General features: G+C 41.3%; 1 pseudogene; it reads left to right on the plus strand.

Moving 5' to 3' along the window:
* Nucleotides 1–2,263: 2,263 nt before the first annotated feature.
* LOC128110605 (DNA-directed RNA polymerase I subunit RPA12-like) lies at nucleotides 2,264–7,938 on the plus strand (annotated as a pseudogene).
* The last annotated feature ends 11,783 nt before the right edge of the window (nucleotides 7,939–19,721 follow it).

Here is a 19,721-nt window from a genome sequence, read left to right on the forward strand (position 1 = left end):
CAAAGTTAAATCATGATCAGATAAACAATAGATCTGTAACTCCTAAGGAAATAGAAGCAGTCATTAAAAGTCCCCTGACCAAAAAAAAGCCCAGGACTAGATGTATTTAGTACAGAATTCTACCAGACTTTCAAGGAAGAGCTAACATTCTTTGGAATACTCCTCAAATTATTCTACAATAGAAACAGAAGAAACATTGCCAAATTAGTTTTATGAGACCATAGTCACCCTGATACCCAAACCACACAAAGATTCAACAAAGAGAATTACAGACCAATTTCCTTCCTATAGATGCAAATATACTCAATAATATACTTGCAAATGGAATCCAAGAATACATAAAAAAAACCCATTCAATATAATCAAATAAGCTTCATCCCACAGATGCAGGGATGGTTCAACATATGAAAATTAGATAATTAATAAAATTAGAACAATGATAGAACCTCCAGAGATATCACCATCCCTGATTTCAAGCTATACTACAGAGCTATAGTAATAAAAACAGCATGGTATTGTTGTAAAAATAGACACGTTGATCAACGGAATCAAATTGAAAACCTAGACATAATTCCATACATTTATGGATACTTGATTTTTGATAAATAAACCAGAAATACATAATGGAAAAAAGAAAATACCTTAAACAAATGGTGGTGGTCTAAGTGGATATCTTCAGTAGAAGAATACAAATGGATCCATATCTATCACCCCGCACAAAACTCAAGTCCAAGTGGACCAAATACCTCAGCATAAAAGCAGATATACTGAAGCTGATAGATGAGAAAGTGGGGAACAGCCTTGAACACATTGGCACAGAAGACAACTTGCTGAATAGAATACCTATAGTACAGACACTAAGATCAGCAATCAATAAATGGGACGTCATGAAACTGAAAAACTTCCAGAAGACACAGGAGAGCATCAATAGGACAAAGCAACAGCCTACAGAATGAGAAAAGATTTTTATCAAGTCCATATCCAATAAAGGGCTAATATCCAAAATATATAAAGAACTCAAGAAATTCGACATCAACAAACCAAATAATCCAATTAAAAAATGAGGTACGGATCTATACAGAAAAATCTCAACAGAGGAGTCTCAAATGACTGAGCAGTACTTAAATGTTCAACATCCTTAGCCATCAGGGAAATGTAAATCAGAACTACTTTGTGATTCCATCTTACACCTGTCAGAATGGCTAAGATAAAAAAAAACACAAATGACAGCTCATGCTGGTGAGGATGGGGAGCAAAGGGCCCATTCCTCCATTGCTAATGGAAGTGCAAACTTGTCCAGCCATTATGGGAACCAAAATGGAGGTTTCTCAGAAAATTGGGAATCAATCCACCGCAAGACCCAGCTATACCACTCTTGGGTGTACACCCAGGGGATGATCTGAGTGGCTATTCTTAGTTGTCAACTTGACTGTATCTGGAATGAACTACAATCCAGAAATGGAGGGCACACTTGTGATCCGGATTTTGAGGAAGGAAGACACAGGCTTTTGACCCAGATCTTGAGGCTGGATGACACATGCCTTTAATCCAGATCTTGAGGTTGGAAGGCACACCTTTAACCTGGGCCACACCTTCTGCTGGAAGTCTATATAAGGACATGGAAGAAAGAAGGGATTATTTGCTCTTTGCCTGCTTGCCCTCACCTTATCAGTACATCCATTCCTTCACTGGCATTAGAGCCTACTTCTTCAGGATTACAGCATATACAGAAGACTAGCTAAGACACCCAGCCTCATGGACTGAGCAACTACTAGGTTCTTGGACTTTCCATTCACAACTAGCCATTGTTGGGCTACAGCCTGTAAGCCATTCCAATAAATTCCCATATATACATATATTTATATGTGTATATATACATATACATATACATATATATATACATATACATATACATATACATATATATACATATATATATATATATGGGAGCAGACAGACAGACAGACAAACAGACAGAGATTCATTCCATAAGTCCTGTGACTCTAGAGAACCCTAACTAATACATGCTCCATCATACTACAAGGACACTTGGTCACCTACATTCATAGTGGCTTTATTTATAATAGCCAGAAACTGAAAACAACCAAATGTCCCTCAACCAAGGGATAAAGAAAATGTGGCACATTTACACAAAGGAGTATCACTCAGCAGTTAAAAAAAAAATGACATCATGAAATTTGCAGGTAAATGGACGGATCTAGAAAAAAATCATCCAGAGTGACCCAGACTCAGAAAAGTAAACATGGTTTTTATTCACTTATGTGTGGATATTGGCTGTGAGGTAAGTGATAATTATTCTACAATCAACAGACCCAGAGAAGGTAAATAACAAGGAAACCTCTATGAGGGACATATGGATCTCCTTGGGAAGGGGAAATAGAATAGATTTTTAGGCTGAACTGGGGATGAGTAGGAATGGGAACAGGAGGGATCAGGAAGGGGGTGGAGGGAGAGAGTACTGACAGAGATGACTGGGATTGGAGGGCATTTGGAAAATGATGTGAAAACCTAGTGAGCTCTAGCAGGCCTGAGCCTAGCCAACATGTTACCAACAGGTTTTGGCTTTTCCCCTTCTCCACCTCGCTAATCTGTTAGATTACCTTCCTAAAGTTAGCCCTCCAAATAAGGTCCATTCCCTTATTTGGCTACTTATTTCTGAGGCAAAACATCAAAGACCAAGAATCAAAGTTAATTATGTGGCTAAGATTTAGCAGCTCTCCCTAGGAGACTCCCTCTTTTTCTCCTTAGAAACCCACGCCTGCAAGAAACACTTGCTTGTTTGCCTGCTGCTCAGCTTGCTGTTGCTGCTTGCTGTCTGCCTTTGTAGCCCCACCCCAACATACACACTCTCTCTTTCTCTCTTTCTCTCTCTCTCTCTCTCTCTCTCTCTCTCTCTCTCTCTCTCTCTCTCTCTCTGCTTGCCCCTCAAGGGTAATAAATCTCCTTTGTTCTGAGAACTCGGTGTCTGAGTGTGTCCTGTACTGACCCTTCCTTACACCTAGTGCAGTGGAACCTCCCTGGAATCTACAAGGGTGACCCTAGCAAGGACTCCTAGTAATGGAGGATGTGGAACGTGAACTACCTTTTGTAACCAGGCAAGGCTTCCAGTGGTGGGACTTGGACACCAACCCAGCCACAAAACCTTCAGCCTATAAATCTCTCCTGCCTGCAAGATGTGCTGGGGCAATGGTGGATCAGTATTTGTAGGAGTGGCCAACCAATGACTGGCCATACCAAGACCCACACTATGTCTGATACTACCTGGACAACCAGTAGCTGGAGGCTGGATGGCCCAAAGACCCAGGGTAGAACCAATCACAACTGGCAAAAAAGAAAGAGAGAGAGAGAGAGAGAGAGGGAGGGAGGGAGGGAGGGAAAAAGGAAGGAAGGAAGGAAGGAAGGAAGGAAGGAAGGAAGGAAGGAAGGAAGGAAGGAAGGAGTGGGCCCTGGCCCCCCACTGTGAGTGGCTGCCACCTTGCTTGCTGACCTTGACCAGATGTCCTCCCTGTGCTGATTCCCTGCCGGTTTCCTTCTCACCTAAGGATCACCGGAGGTTCTTTGTTCCTGTATCCTGCATTTGGTGTGAACAGCTTAGATGCAAAAGTGTAGCGAACTTCTGTCCTCCGGGGATCCGCCATTGTGCTGTAAGCCTGTATTTAAGGTTTCCTCCCTCTTTCAATAAACGGCCTTCGGCATTCTGCTGTGGTGAATGACCCGCTGTCTTTTGTCTCTGTTTTTCAATCCACAGCCCCTCGCTCAGACATGGTGAATGGGTGGTGGTAGCGCGGGCGTTACCACAACAGGAAGGAAGAAAGAAAGATAAAATGAAATGAAATGAAAAATAAATGATTCCTAATGATGTTCTGCTATAGTCATAGGTTGGTGCCTAGTCCAGTCATCAGCAGAGAGGATGCCTTCAGTAGCTGATGGGAGTGGACGCAGAGACCCACAGCCAAACATTAGGTGGAAGGCGAGTCCAGGTTGGAGGTCTCCAAAGGGTCCCTCCCCTTGGAGTTCTTGAAACCCCACAGAAGAAGGAGAGGAGAAATTGTGGGAGCCAGAGGGGTCCAGGACACAGGGAGAACAAGGCTGGTGGAATCAACTAAGCAGGACTCTTGGATGCTCACAGAGACTGAAGTAGCAATCATGGAGCCTGCATGGGTTTCTACTAGTCCTCTGCACATGTTTATGGTTATCAGCTTGGTGTATTTGGGGGACTCTTGACAGTGAGTGGGGGTGTTGCTGACTCTTTTGCCTGCTCTTGGGACCCTTTTCCTCCTACAGGATTGCCTTGCCCAGCTTTGATATGAGGGTTTGTGCTTGGTCTTATTGCTGGGTCATGTGCAGTTGATGTCCCTGGGAAGCTTGCTCTTTTCTTCAGGGAGACAGGGTGGGGAGTGGACCTGGGGGGGTGGCACTGGAAGGAATGAAGGAAACAGAGGCTGCATCAGGAGTATTGTATGAGAAAAGAATAAATAAAACTTGAAAATAAAAGTATGAGACTCATAACCGGTCAAGGTTCAAAGAATAAGTGACTGCCGAGTGCTCATCCCTAAAGGAGACATCAATACACCCTCCCTCCTCCCAGGGCTCAGGGATACTTGGGGAAGAGGGACCGGAAAGACTGTAAGGGGCAGGGGTTGTTGATAACTATAAGGCAACAATGTGCTCTGTATACAACAGTTACTCATATGAACTCATATTGGTTATGACAACATGCACAAGATCTGTGAAAATTTAAGGCACTCATGTAAAATTATATAGGCAGCATTAATAGGACTCTGTGGCTTTAAAAAATGAGTACACAAGGTTGCGTGGGTGAGATGAGAGATTTGGGAGAAGATGTGGGGAGGGGATAAGATGGTCAAAATACAATGTATTCCTGAGTTAATAAAATACATTTTTAATTTAAGAGAAACTTCAAGGTAAGTGGAGTGAATATATTTTCTCAGTAGTATCAAGTTGACAAGAGCCATCGAAGGAGGAAAAATCAGGACATGTTTGTGGAAGCCGATGTACACCAGGCAGTCTGAGTTTCCTGAAGTGCTTGAACTAAAGTCGATCAGGTTTCAGAATTCCATCCATTCACTATGGAGAGAATCTGGCTTTGATGGGTTTGAGTCTGCATTTGGAGAGACTGGTACAGCAGATCAACTCCAGAACCCATTTTATACACGGACACACTGAGAACTGAGTTCTTCCAGTTAATTTGTCCAGGAAAAGGCAAGGGTGCTGGGATTTTAATTTGGTCTCTAAGTCCTCTCTCTCTGCTGAAGACAGTGAGATCCAGACCTAGCCAGCGTCCATATCAGGGGAAATAAAGTCTTTTGAAGGCCTCTGCTTGTAGTAGATGTTGTGTCGATAAAAAGATCAACAGGTTTATTACTCATATCACTGAGATATTTTCAAGGATATATATTTATGTCAAAATTACCAAGCTATACACTTAAATATTTCCTTATATATAAGGTATGCCTTAATGAACTAATTAGTGCTTTCAAGTGATTTTTTTTAAAAAATATAACTCAACCTGAATTAGCTAATAGTGTTTATATCCTACTTACGCTGAGCAATTTAAAAACTGTTCTTAGTTTCCACAAAGTGAAATATTAATGTAGAGACAGACACACATACCTCCCCAGACAGAGACAATAATTACACACTGCTGTCAATTAATGATGTGTACACAGGAGTCTTAGATGAAGTTGCTTAAGGAAGGACAAAGTGCAATCTTAATCCTTCAGAATCACAAGAGGATGGTGCTGTAGGTAAAGAAATCGGCTTATCTCCATGGTTTTAGAGACCCAGAGAAATCCTCTTCACCAGGCAATCCTTAGAAAAGAGCAAGAATGTAGTTTCCATATCACAAAGTACTGGTTTTAAGTGATTCACTCAATAGACACTTGCAAGTGATTTCCTGAGAGGGAAGGGGAGTCCCAGAAGAGCTACAGTTTCTGTTTGCAAAGGTATTTCTACCAAATTGAGAGCAAGCCTATCAGTCAAGACAATTGTTGAAGCTGAAACTGTACACACACAGCAAACTTCGGTCCACATTTGACGATGGCTTCGATCTGAATTTCTCAGTCTTAACTTCTGGCTTGACTGTTTTAAGCATGTGTTTTGTAACAGTACACAGATTGTGAAGATCACCCTTAAAGATTGCACTGTCCTCTTAGGTCGGTCAGCCTGCCCTTCAAATGTTCATCGTTGTGTTTTTATTGTCAACTTGACACAACCTTGAGTCACCTAGAAAGAGGGAGCCTCGACTGAGGAACTGTCCAGATCAGTTGGCCTGTGGCCATGTCTGTGAGAGGGAGGGCAGGTGGGTCTGGGCAAGCAGGCCAGTAAGCAGCCTTCCTCCACTGTTTCTGCTTTGGGCTCCTGCTTATATTCCTGCCTAGGCTTCTTCTGAGGGTGGACTGTGACCTGGAAGTATAAGCCAAATTGAACCCTTTCCTTCCTAAGTTGCTTTTGATCAGGACAAGATTCTTCTTAAAGTGTTTCGTGGTGTACGTTTATTGTGCAATTGAGTGTAGAAATGGCCAGTCCCTCTATATAAGTTTTTAGCTTTTTTAATGCTGTGATCCTTTAATATAGCTCCTCATGTTGTGGTGACCCCCAACCATAAAATTATTTTCATTGCAACTTTATAACTGTAATTTTGCTGCTGTTATGAATTGCAATGTAAATATCTGTGTTTTCTGATGGTCTTAGGTGACCCCTATGAAAGAGTCTTTTGACCCCAAGAGGGTCATGACCTGCAGGTTGAGAACTGCTGCTCTATATGTTAAATGGACTTGAATCACTCTATTTAGCACTCAGTAGCATTTTTGCTGTACACAGGAAGCAATTACTTTTATATTAGCCTTCACAAATGCCATGCAAACCATGGCATTATTAATGGCCGTCAAGAGAAGAAAACACAAGGGCTCAGCTTTGTCTAACCCACGAGCTGGGATAGCCGAGCTGGGATAGCCAACTGTGGAACCAGTCAGAACCCAGTTCTCCTCGTTTAGAGCCAAGGTCATCTACCACCCTGTACCGCACTATTGCAGACTTGCCAAAAGTTTGCCCTGAATTCACGTAAATTATACTGAGGAGAGCTGAGAAAGTAAAGTGCTGGCCACACAAACATGAGGACCTGAGTTCAGATCCCCAGAACCCACAAAGCCAGACACAGTAGCATGTGAGACAGTAGAAACCCAGAAACTCAGCCCCCACACAGCCTGCTGTAGTCAGCAGTAAACAGTAAGAAGCCCTGTGAGAAACACGGTGGAAGAGGAGAATGAACACCCAAGAGTGCCCTCTGATCTTAACACTACATTTGCAATATTCACAGTATATAATACTATCTTCAGTACATAATGAGTACTGTGACTCACATGCTTCCACATCCACACACATAAACACAATCACAGAAATGTTTTAAAGATTCAGGCTAGGCGTTCCACCACACAAGGTTCCCCACAGGCTGAAGTTCCGGACACCTCGTACTCCACACATAGCTGTCAGAGGACCCCGTGGGTGGTGGACTCAGCTCTCATCCGCCAAGGAGCTGGCCAGCATCTGCTCCAACTTTGAATCAGACTTGGATTTCTGCCCAGATTGCGGCTCGGTCCTGCCGCTGCCTGGAGCTCAGGATACTGTCATCTACCCTTGCTGTGGCTTCTCCACAGACTGCGAGATTTCGAAGGGAAAGTTGTGAAGACCTCAGTTGTGTTCCACAAACTGGGGGCAGCCATACCTATGTCTGTGGACGAGGGACCCGAATCCCAGGGACCAGTGGTTGACAGGCGCTGCCCTCGATGTGGTCATGAGGGAATGGCACACCACACCAGACAGATGCGCTCAGCTGATGGACAGACAGTCTCCTATACCTGTATCAACCCCAAGTTTCAGGAAAAGGAAGATTCTTGACCTTTTTTTTCTGGCAACTCAGCAACAATACTCCTCCTCTTGGAAGGTGAAGACATGGGTCCTTTCATGACTTATCCTTCCTTGCTGTGCCTTGTTCTCAGAATAAGATCTTCACCCCCAGAGCTCTCCTTCCCCCAGCTGAATTTACTAAAGTTATAATTTTATGAAAATAAAAAGATTCAGGCTATTAATAACTTAAAATAACTGATACTGAGATACATACTAGTAAACTGTAAAAGCATAGATATTGAAATTTGGGGGTGAAATCCATGTTATTCAACTAGTGTTCACCAAAACCCACATTTCTACAATGTCTCCATTTTAAAATTTTTCTTCAATGAGTAGTTGTGTGATGATGAAATATTTTCAACATATATAGAATATAATATTTTAGTATATAACTAGAAAATGATAATGGGTTTTTCATTTGTTAAAGTCTCAGCTTATATGTATAGAACACAACCCATTTTACATTATCAATTCTAAAGTCTACCAGACAATTTTTTTAATGAAAAAAATAGATTAATGATAAAAAAACTGCTATCATTAATGTTTACATAGAAACATTTTCATATTCAGCTTCAGGTAGCCATCATTATGTAAATTATAATATATTTAAAGAATTTTGTCTTGTCTCTAAAATTATGTTTCTTATAAATAACAGCATTTCTAAGATTCTACCAATGATGAATTATTTTAAAATTACCGAAAGGGGAAAATGACTAATTGTTAAAGAGAGTTCTGTGACAGATGGTTTGCTATATCCAGTCACTTCTTTCCTGGGATTAATGATGTCAGCATAATTTTCATTATAAAATTGTATATAAGTCACTGATTTCCCACATCTTCACTGGAATGTGAATGAGCGGTACATTTTCTTAGGATACTGTGTTCCCCACATTGTTTGACTCTTAGGTGATCATTACCTAAATTAGCATTACAAGCCTGCCATTTTCAGGCTGCATGCTTTTTTTTTTTTTTTTTTTTTTTTTTTTTTTTTTTTTTTTTTTTTGCGTTGCATCCTATTTTTTTCATTCTTGGGTAATTTATGGTGTACTCTAATTAGAATGCTTCATATTTTGAACATACTTCTCCTTTAAATGATGTTTTCCATCATCTGGCTCACTCTTCCCCCATTTCTGAATACTGAAAATTTTTGTTCCTACATTGTCTTCCTTTAAGTCATTCCCCAGCCCCGCTTTCCACCAGCATCCTAGTTGGAGAAAAAGAAAACTAGAAAGATCAAATAGAGGGGTGCTGTGGGATGTTCTGTATGCTGTGAATGTGTTGTTCTGATTGGTTGATAAATAAAATGCTGATTGGACAGTAGCCAGGCAGGAAGTATAGGCAGGATAAACAGACAAGGAGAATTCTGGGAAGAGGAAGGCTGAGTGGGAGACTCCAGCCCGCCATCCAGGGAGCAGCATGCAATGGCACACAGGTCGAGCTGTGGAATATGTGCCAACATATAGGTTAACAGAAATGGGCTGAGCTAGTCAGTGGCAGGTCTGAGCTAATGGCCGAGAAGTTTTAATTAATACAAGTTTCTGAGTGATTATTTTATAAGCGTCTGCAGGATCCATGGGACTGGGGAGGACCAGAGAAAACTTCAGCTACAGAGGGGATGCCTGAAAGCATTGTCTTGAGTTTTGAGATTTACCTGTAGAAATTCTGTCCTTTGAGCAAGCTCGTTTGTATTTAGAGTTCTAAATCCTCAGAGGCTGTGAGGGTTGTGGTGGCTATTCAGGAAACAGTGGCTTCTGGTGTCCAGTCAGTAGAGAACACTAGCTTTGTCTATCTTCCAAACTTTACCCCAATCACACTTGGTGTCAAGACCCAAGGGACTTACTGTACTTCTTTTTTTTAACTCTTCTCTGTTCAATCAAAGTACAAAACAGCGACCTGAAAAGCTGAAGAGAAAAACAAATTCAGTTCATTTAATATCTATTTGTTCTGCAAAAATGTTGAAAATCTATTAAAAACAAAACAAACAAAAGAACAAAATGGCTATGTTTTCGATAGAACTTCAATACACTTAACAAATGATTCAACAACAAGCTTCTTACCACTAGGCCATTTACTCACCTTTCACAGTTTCAGAAATCCTGTTGGATGCAGGATATGGGCATCCATCAAAGAAAGCAGCTCTGGCCTCGTTTCCTGTAATGCCAGCTTCACACATACACTACAGGGAGTTCCAGCAGCACTGGACTATATATTTCAAAGTCATCAAGAAATACAGAGAAGGGGAGCAGGAGTCCTAGGGACCATCACAAAGTAGGGCACCTATCTACTCCTGAGAGATGTAAAATATGGGTCAAGATGCTTAGTGCTTTAAATAAAAAATGAAAGTACTAAGTCAGTGAGAGCAGTGTAAGGCTGCCCGCTGTTACTTCACTATCAGGATTCAAATGTGGATTATCGATTTGTTTATCCTTCAGGGTGCCTTCTTGATACTTATCATGTTATTTAATAAATCCACGTCAAGATAAATCTGTCAATTACATCCCAAAGATAATGGTTCGTGTGTGCTCCTCAGAGTTCTTCAAGAGCTAAGCTCAGCCCCACTGTCCTCTAGGAGTTGAAGGTGTAGGACCCTCACATCTTGGCCTGTCAAGAGTTTCAGGTAAACATCTGAATGGTGGGAGGCTGTTTAGACTGCCATCACTGGGCCCTATGCTAGTAGATCATGTTTTAATGATGTAAATAATTCTCCTTCATAAATCTCACTGATTTTAATTTCTAGAAATCCAAAGAAACTGTCACATGAACATATCATAAACACATACTTTGGGATTTTTTGTGATGGTTTTAGAAATGACCATATATCTGTAAAACTGTCCTAAACACACAGAGAGAAACTTCTGGTAGAGAGCATAAGTTCAGAATTAAAATGGAAGCCTTTTCACTTAAGAAGTGAAAATGTCGCAGGGTAGTCTTGGCGCACAACTTTAATCCCAGTACCAGGAGGCAGAGGCAGGTGGATCTCTGAGTTCCAGGTCTGCCTAGTCTACAGAGTGAGTTTCAGGACAGCCAGGGCTACACAGAGAAACCCTGTCTCAAAAAACAAAAATAAAAAGGAAAAAGGAGAGGGAGGAGGAGGTGGGGGGAGGAGGAGGAAGAGGAGAGAAATGCCAAGAAAGCTTAATTGTATTGACAGAGATTACTTCTATGTGTTTATTTGTTTGTTTGTTGTTTATTTATTTTTGTTTTGTTTTGTTTTGTTTTTGAGACAGAGTTTCTCTGTGAAACAGTCCTGGCTGTCCTAGAACTCACTCTGTAGACCAGGTTGGCCTCAAGCTCTCAGAGATCCGCCTGCCTCTGCCTCTCTCAAGTGCTGGGATTAAAGGCGTGCGCCACCACACTCAGCTGATTACTTCTATTTTTATCTCCAACAGTCAGCCTTATTTTCTCTGTTCAACTGACTGATGAACTGCCACTGGAAAAAAAAATCTAAGAAATTTGCCTGAGATAGAATTATATGTTATTTCAAATTTGCTTCCTGAATCAATGATTTCAGGGCAGGCCCTCACTAGACACGCAGGCACCTCAAAGGCAGAGACTTGGAGATTTTTATTTTCCCCTCACAGCACCTAACATGCTATAGAGCTTAAATGTTTGTTGGACAAAGAAGTTATAGAAATATTAAAGAACAGACAGAAAGATTACTTGGTCTTTCAGAAAGATTGCTCAAGAAAGAAAACAGTTGTCAGTGCAGACATAAATGAATGTGACCTGGGAACTTACTGCTTCTCTTCGTAGCCCAAGTTGAAAGCTGCATCTAACCTCAGCTTCCCAGGGCCTCACTCTCACCCTTCCCTGGCGTGAGAAGCAAGAGCATCCCATGTGCTCCAAGTATCCCAGTGCTGTGCAGCTGGGGTGCCCAGATTAGTGGCTGGCACCCCAAACCTAGACTCACTGGTGCCACACTCATCACCCACAGATGAGTAGCCTCAGGATTTCACTGTCAATGAGCAGCTGAAGAGGGGTGAGGCCAGTCAATGGGAATGCACACCCACACAGCTGTGGTCCTATCCCTGCCCAGTAAAAGCCAGTCCCCAACTCACCTCATAGTTTCCCAAGCCCTGTAGAACGACAGATGCAAAGCTAGAGGGGTGGAATTTCCTGGCAGATACTATTCATTGCTGGTTTGTATGCCACTTCAATTCAGTAAACATGTATTAAGCATTTACCACATGCATAGCTCTGGCTAGAAAACGTTCACAAGTACAAAGATTGGTAATTTTACCATTTCTTTTTCTTTTTTTTCCAGAGCTGAGGACTTAAACTCAGGGCCTTGTGCTTGCTAGGCAAGCGCTCTACCACTGAACTAAACCCTCAACTCCAATTTTGTCATTTCTTTTTCTCATTAAGGCAGAGTCTAGTTATGCAAACACTTCGAGAATAAGCATTTAGGCATAAGAAGGTAACTATGGGACGTGAAAGAGCCGGGAGTAGCTGAGTCAGTAGTTGAAGGACTCCAGTCTTACTTTACCAAGGAGATGGATTTGAATTAAGCATTGAGTAATAGGTGGAAACTCCAACCAGGCAGGGAAACTCCAGTGCTTGCACACAATCCAAAAGCAGAATACAAAACCATTCCCAGAAGAGTCAGATTTGTGTGCTTATAGATGTACATTTATGGACTGGCAGACGCCTGAAAGCATGGACAGAGGTTACATAAGTTTATGAGATTTGTGTTTATAAACACACAGTCATGCACTTCTTCACACTAGGGTTGCTGTCTGAGAAGTGTGTCATGAAGAGACGGAGGTTACATACATTTATGAGATGTGTGTATTTATAAACACACAGTCATGCACTTCTTAATATGGGGTGCTGTCTGAGAAGTGTGTCATGAGGAGATTTCATCTCTGTTTGAGCATCATAGAGTTACACAAACCTAGATGGCAAAGATCAGTCCCTTTGACACAGACACTGTAAACACCAGATGTATGAAGCAGCTGCCAGCATTACAGGGCACATTATTTTATAACAAAAGCTCTTTGGAGAGATAATTACACTCTAAAACAGTGATTAAAGGAATGGTATAGTGAATACCTACACCAATAAAACTCCCTTATCATTACGCAGTATTTTGTAGTATACATTATAGCGTGTGCAGTACTTCTGTGTAACTGTCAGCAGAATGGTTTTATCATCAGTGGTAACTGCAGATATGTGAAAAAGTGTTCTGCTCTGTGATGCTGTAATGGCCATATCTCCAGGTAACATGAACTATCCGGCTGCAATGTCATACTATGAGACTCATGTCATATTTACCCTCTCCTCTACCTTTGGCCAAAGCATGGTTAGGTAGCAAATGTACATGTATGAATCATTTCCATTTGAACATTGATATCATGGTATTTTTTTAGGAAATTAAAAAAAACCAGCATAAACAATGTGCCAGGTCTAGATTAATGTAACAATTACAGTGACTGTGGTTTGAATAATTATTAGAAAGTGTTCTACTGAATCCTACATGAAACAGCTTTAGCTAGATCAGAACACCAACATTCACCATCTCTTAAGCTTTTCCTCTTTTGCAGTACTGGGAACAGAATTCAAAATCACACACATGTTAGGCAAGAGTTCCACCATAGAGCTATGTCCTCAGCCCTTAAATTCTCCTTTTTATTTTATTTTTGAGGTTATAATTTAATTATAACATTTCTCCTTTCTTCCCTTCAAACCCTCCCATTTACCTCTCCCCACCCTTTCAAATCCATGCCCTCTTTTTTCACTAATTGTAATTGCATGCATATATGTATGTGTGTATATACATACATATTCCTAAATATGACCTGGTCAGTCCATGTAATGTTAATTGTATGTGTGTTTTCGGGGCTGACCGTTTGGCACAGGCAACCAACTGGTGTGCTCTTCCCGAGGAAGGCCCCCTCTCCCGCTCCCAGCTTTCCTCAGTTGCCTGTAGTTCTTTGTGTAGGATCCAGGCCTACTGGGCTTTTCTCCAACCAGTCTGCAAGCTCATTGGTGTCACCCTCACTCAGCTCACATTTGTGCAGCCATGCTGGTGAGACTTCATGAGTGTAGCTTCTGATATTACTAGGAGACGCAACTTCACAGCAAACTCCCTGATCCCCTGGTTCTTACAATCTCTCCACCCATCCATTCTTCCACACTGTTCCCTGAGCCTGAGGTATGAGGATGCTTTGCAGATGGATCCATTGGGACTGTAGCCCTTAAATTCTTAAAGTCACAATAGCCTACGGAAGCTTAAATCAGTACAAAATCACTGAAGAGCATAACATTGTTAGTATCTCTGACCCAGCAATTCTAAATCCAAAAATTTATCCCAAAAGGCTAATTAGAAGATTACACAAAATGTTTTTGCAAGAACTTTTTAAAAGTACATTGTAATTAAAATGGAATGATATTGCTTTCCCTCTTCCCTTTCTTCCCTCCATCCCTTTCCAGGTATTCTCTTTGAACCCCTTCCATGCCCCATCACCCTCAAATTGATAGCTTCTTTTTCTTTAATTTCTATTGCTATAAATATGTGTGTATGTGTATGTTTGTGTAAATATGAAACTATGAACAAATGTAAAAAACAACTTGCTGCTGGGCAGTGGTGGTGCACGCCTTTAATCTCAGCACTCAGGAGGCAGAGGCAGGTGGATCTCTGTGAGTTCGAGGCCAGCCTGGTCTACAGAGTGATATCCAGGAAAGGTGCAAAGCTACACAGAGAAACCCTGTCTCAAAAAACCAAAAAACAAACAAACAAACAAACAAAAAACCCACTTGCTGAGTTCATTTTATATATATATATATATATATATATATATATATATATATATATATATATATATATATATATAGTCTATGGACTGAATACTTTGTATTGGATAACCAATAAGGGACTTATCCCTGGGAGAGGCTTATTCTCCCTTTCCCAGCAGTCATTAGTTGCATACAGTTCTTTGTCTAGGATTGGGACCTGTAAAATTTCCCCCTTCCATGATATTGCCATTATTCCAGGCTTGTTTATGCAACCATTTCTGTGAGTTTCACAGCAGACTTCTGGGTATTCTGGCCCTTACAGCCTTTCCACCCACTCTTCTGCAATGTTCCCCGAGCATAGATGCAGGAACTGTACTAGAAATGTAGCACTGGGACTGTGCTCCCCATGAGCCATTGTGGCTTTCTGTGGTAGTCTCTATTTGCTGTGAAGAGAAGCTTCTTTGAGAGGAGCAGTAGCTTTACTTCTCTGTGGGTATAAGAATAAGATTTAGAGCTGGGTGGTAGTAGTGCACACCTTTAATCCCAGCACTCAGGAGACAGAGGCCGGTGGACCTCTAAGTTCGAGGCAAGCCTGACCTACAAAGCAAGTACCAGGACAGGCAGGACTTTGACAGGAAGAAACCCTGTCTCTAAAAATAAAACAAAAACAAAAACAAAAAAAGAATAAGATTTAGAATGTAGTAAGGAATTACGCTGGTCTAGCAAAGTGGTAGTAATTGGTTCTTTTCTAGGGTCCATGACCTCACTATCCTTGGGAACTTGGCTAGATTTTTACTACCAGGCATGATTTCCTTCCTGTTGAATTGTGGGAGTCTGCCAGAGTCCAGCTCTGACCTGCTTCCACCTATCAAAGGGTTCTTGGGTGGAGGAGAGAGGAATGGGGAAATGTTGGATAGAAAGACAGAAGGAGAAGGAGATGATAAGAAAGACAGAGACACAGGATAGCTTCAGGAGGGCCCTGGGTCAATACCCAACAGCCCAAAGCTTTATTCAAAGGGGCTTTTTATAATATGCCAAGAGGAGAGGCAAAGACCTCCCCTTTGTAAGATCAAAGCACACTGTATAGCCAAGTGTAAACCCTTCTAAACACCTGGTAAAATCATGACTGTGACCAAATCATCTCATTATGCAACCCTGCTGGGTAAAGCAAACTCAGATTCTCTGGCTCTGAGTAAAGTCTCACTAGGAAGCCTCTGTGGGCTACCATAGCACCCCCTTATTAATAATATAAAGGTCAAATTCCAGAGTTTAACTCTATGCAGTTCTGAATCAGTTTTCCACTAAGAGCTTGCAAATAGCTGGAAGAATCATAGCAATACACCTGCTCCTTATGGCTGCTATACCTCCTAGTAAAGGAGTAGAGAATGATCAAGATGGAATGGCCTTTTTGAATGGGTCTAAGATGACTACAGCAGTCTTAGCTGTACCAAGCCCTTCTTTTAAATCAATAAACTCCTGATGCAACTGCATCAAATAAATCAGTAAACTCCTGATGCAACTGCATCACATCTAAAGACTGCTTAGCATCACCATTGACATTAACAGGTTGACAACATAAATATTACTATACATGATTACAATTCTCACAACTTACATCCAAAAGCAAACTCTTAATAGAACTATTTACATTTCATAAACTTTAGCAAACATACAAAAGCAATTTCTTAATAAAACTATTTATATTTTCTACAAACAAAACATAGGGTACATTAACACAAATTAACATTAATCTACTCAAAGGACAGGAAATTATTTTTTTTTAATTAAAGAGACTTAGGAATATTAACTCTCCATTTTCTTTATAATTTTTTGAGTCTGCATAGAAAAAAATTTTCCATTTCTATACAAAGCAGTTCCATTTTTTTACACAAAACAGTCCATGAGTCACCACAGTTAATAAAGCATATATGCATAGACAAAACAGTTTGTAAGTCACTCAGTAGATAGAGTCTACATGTGTAGGTAAAATCAAAACTGTCCCATTGCAATTGAACCACTCCTGTCCATCCCATTTCTTAAGTCTGAAAAGTTCAAAAAGGCAGTTCTCATACTAGTCTTAATGTTCCACTGAATGCTTTCTGATACTGTTCTTAAAGTTCCAAAGAAATCCACAGCCAAAGTTTTATTTATTGCAGTTCCCCTGAATGCAACAACTCAGTTCAAACAAGCGTCTCTGAAACCTCATTCTCAGTTACAGCAGCATTTTATGGCAGTCTTCCCCTAGGAACTCTGCCCCAGGACTTGCTGCAGCCTAATTTGAAGTATTCTGCTTTGTATTTACAATTTTACTCCTGAAGAAAAGAATTTCACAGCCTCCAGTTACTTAATTCTGAGCATGCCCCCTTAACCTGCAGTGTTCCTTCTCTTTTATCCTCTGTACCCAAGTTCAACATCCAGGTACCATATGTGGGGGAGTCTCTGGGAATCCAATTCTGACCTGCTCCCACCTGACAAAGGGTTCCTGGGTGGAGGAGAGAGGAATGAGGAAATATTAGTTAGAAAGATAGAAGGAGATGATAAGAAAGAAAGAGACACAGGATAGCTACTGGAGGGCCCTGGATCAATACCTAGCTGCCCAGAGCTTCATTCAAAAGGGCTTTTTATAAAAATACCAAGGGGAAAGAGGCAAAAGACCTCCCCCTTGCAAGATCAAAGCACACCATACAGCCAAGTGTAGACCCTTCCAAACACCTGGTAAACATGTCTGAGGCCAAATCTTCCCATTATGCAGCCCTGCTGGGTAAAGCAAGCTCAGATTCTCTGACCCTGAGTAAGGTCTCACTAGGAAGCCTCTGTGGGCTACCACATTGAATGAACCTTAAGTCCAATTAGATAGCTGTTAGTTACCACCAACATGTGAGTGCCACTTATTACACCTTTATGGCTGGGCTGTCTTGCCAATGTTGACCATTGTTTGGCTCCCAGTTGTTGCATCTGGGTAGTACTATTATTTGTTTCCCTTTCTTGGCAGCGTGTATAGCATTTTCTAGCACTATGGAAGCTACAATGCAAGAGGTAGGCCCTCAGTTTGGAGAGGCAAATAACACCGTTTGCTTGATAAGACCTCAAGTAATCATATTATTTGATATTTACCCAAAACTGTAAGCAATATATATGTACACACACACATACACACACACACACACACACACACACACACACACACACACACACACACACACATACACATGTACATTCATGCTCATACACACACGCTACATATATATGGAAGTTATACCATATTGACTGACAATGTTCACCACGAGAACCATGGACAAAATCCCTTACCAGGCAGAAGAAGCATCCTTGCCTGTGGTTGGTCAGGTAAGTCAGTGACTCTCCCAAAACAATATATACTATTGATGAATCCCCATGGTTGCCCCTCAGAGGTTGAAGGTAAGCACCTACCGCTGAAGACATTTAGGACACGGGACTCAGATGATACAAGAATCTTCTTTATCAGCTCTTGTTTTCATTTGCTTTGTTTTGAGACAAGATCTCATTACCTAGCTGAGGCTGGCATCATTATCACTATGTAACCCAAGCTGGTCTTGAACCCCAATCCTTCTCTCAGCCTCTCATGTGCTGGAATTACAAATATAAGCCTCTGTACCCAACTTTATATATTGGTCTTGTCTTTGTGTAGGGAGGAAAGAGGCAAGGATAATGAAGTAAACATGAAAATGTTCTACACAAGGATTTTCTCAGAAACATCTAGAAGTTTTATTAATCTATCAGTGTGAGATGACTCATCCCTAACAGGCTTGAGGGCCAGACGGCTCAAACAAGTAAAAAAGATACTTTCTGAGAGCCAGCCTGGGTCTGCCTAAGGGTCTTAGCAACAGCAGCTGAAACATGATCTGGAGATGACCTGGACCAATGAGAGGCAGCCATGTCACACCAGCTGATGCGTATTCATCAGACCTCCCCCCAGGGTGGGGTGGAGGGTATATAAAGCTTGCCTCTTCCTGAATAAACTGAGCTTGTTGTTTCAACATTCTCCCAGAGTCTGTGTGGTTTGACTATGCGCCTACTTGGCCCCGGCCCCCAAAGGGAACACCAGCAAGGACCCTGCTGCATATCAGTATTGAACAGCTTTTGGAATATTTTCCTGTACTATGATAGCTACATTTCTAAGACCCTCACTGTCACCTCTGCTAACACATATGGGCACTGAAGAAGCATCCCCCAAGCATAGTTAACTGTCCAGCAGTGGACCTCACTTTCAGGAAGGGCTGCTGTGGAATGCTACTCTCAGTCGGGGCCACCATTTGAATGGGAAAAATGTAGAGACTAGAGTATGGACTGAGATCACTATAGAAAGAATAAATAAGAAAGAGTGTGGAGAAAATGTAACACAGAACCAGGTTGGGCTCCTCATTTCTTAGTTTACAGTTCAAAGTTTCCCTTGGATTCCTCAGGATCTCCAGCATTCTGTCAGCATACTACATTTTTGTTTATACTTTCCTTGAATTTCTTTTCTTTGTTGCAATAAGCTCAAGGTAATACATTAATATCTTCATGGATTCAGAAAAAGACTATATGTTGTGTTTGTAACCAAATGAGCCATTTAAATTCTAACATCAGGGATTTGTGGCTCACTACATGAATTCAATCCTGTGATAGTAACTAGACTATATCTGGTTCATCTCCACAATGTAGTGTTCACAGTGAAACCTGAAGAAACTAATCTGAATTATTCACCTGCCACTGATGGCATAGTTCTTCCAAGAACATTGGGATTCTGGTCAGGGTCTGTATCCCAGCCAGTACCAATTGTTTTATTGGTAAAATTGCAATATGGTACACAAGTGTAGAGTCCAGTGAGAAGAAAATAAGCAACATTTGTACACAAAAAGGTCTTATATATAAGAAACTGTCTGAATGTAGTTTACATGTTGCAATTATTATTAAGAACCATCTTCTACAAAGTGGATCTGTCAAAGGAAGGAGGAGATGGAAGTGATGCAGGGTAGGAACCACACCCATGACCGCTGGGAACCGGAAGTGGATTTCCC

Source organism: Peromyscus californicus, unplaced genomic scaffold, assembly GCF_007827085.1.
Source record: "Peromyscus californicus insignis strain IS unplaced genomic scaffold, ASM782708v3 Scaffold_15__1_contigs__length_86483966, whole genome shotgun sequence".
NCBI lineage: Eukaryota > Metazoa > Chordata > Mammalia > Rodentia > Cricetidae > Peromyscus > Peromyscus californicus.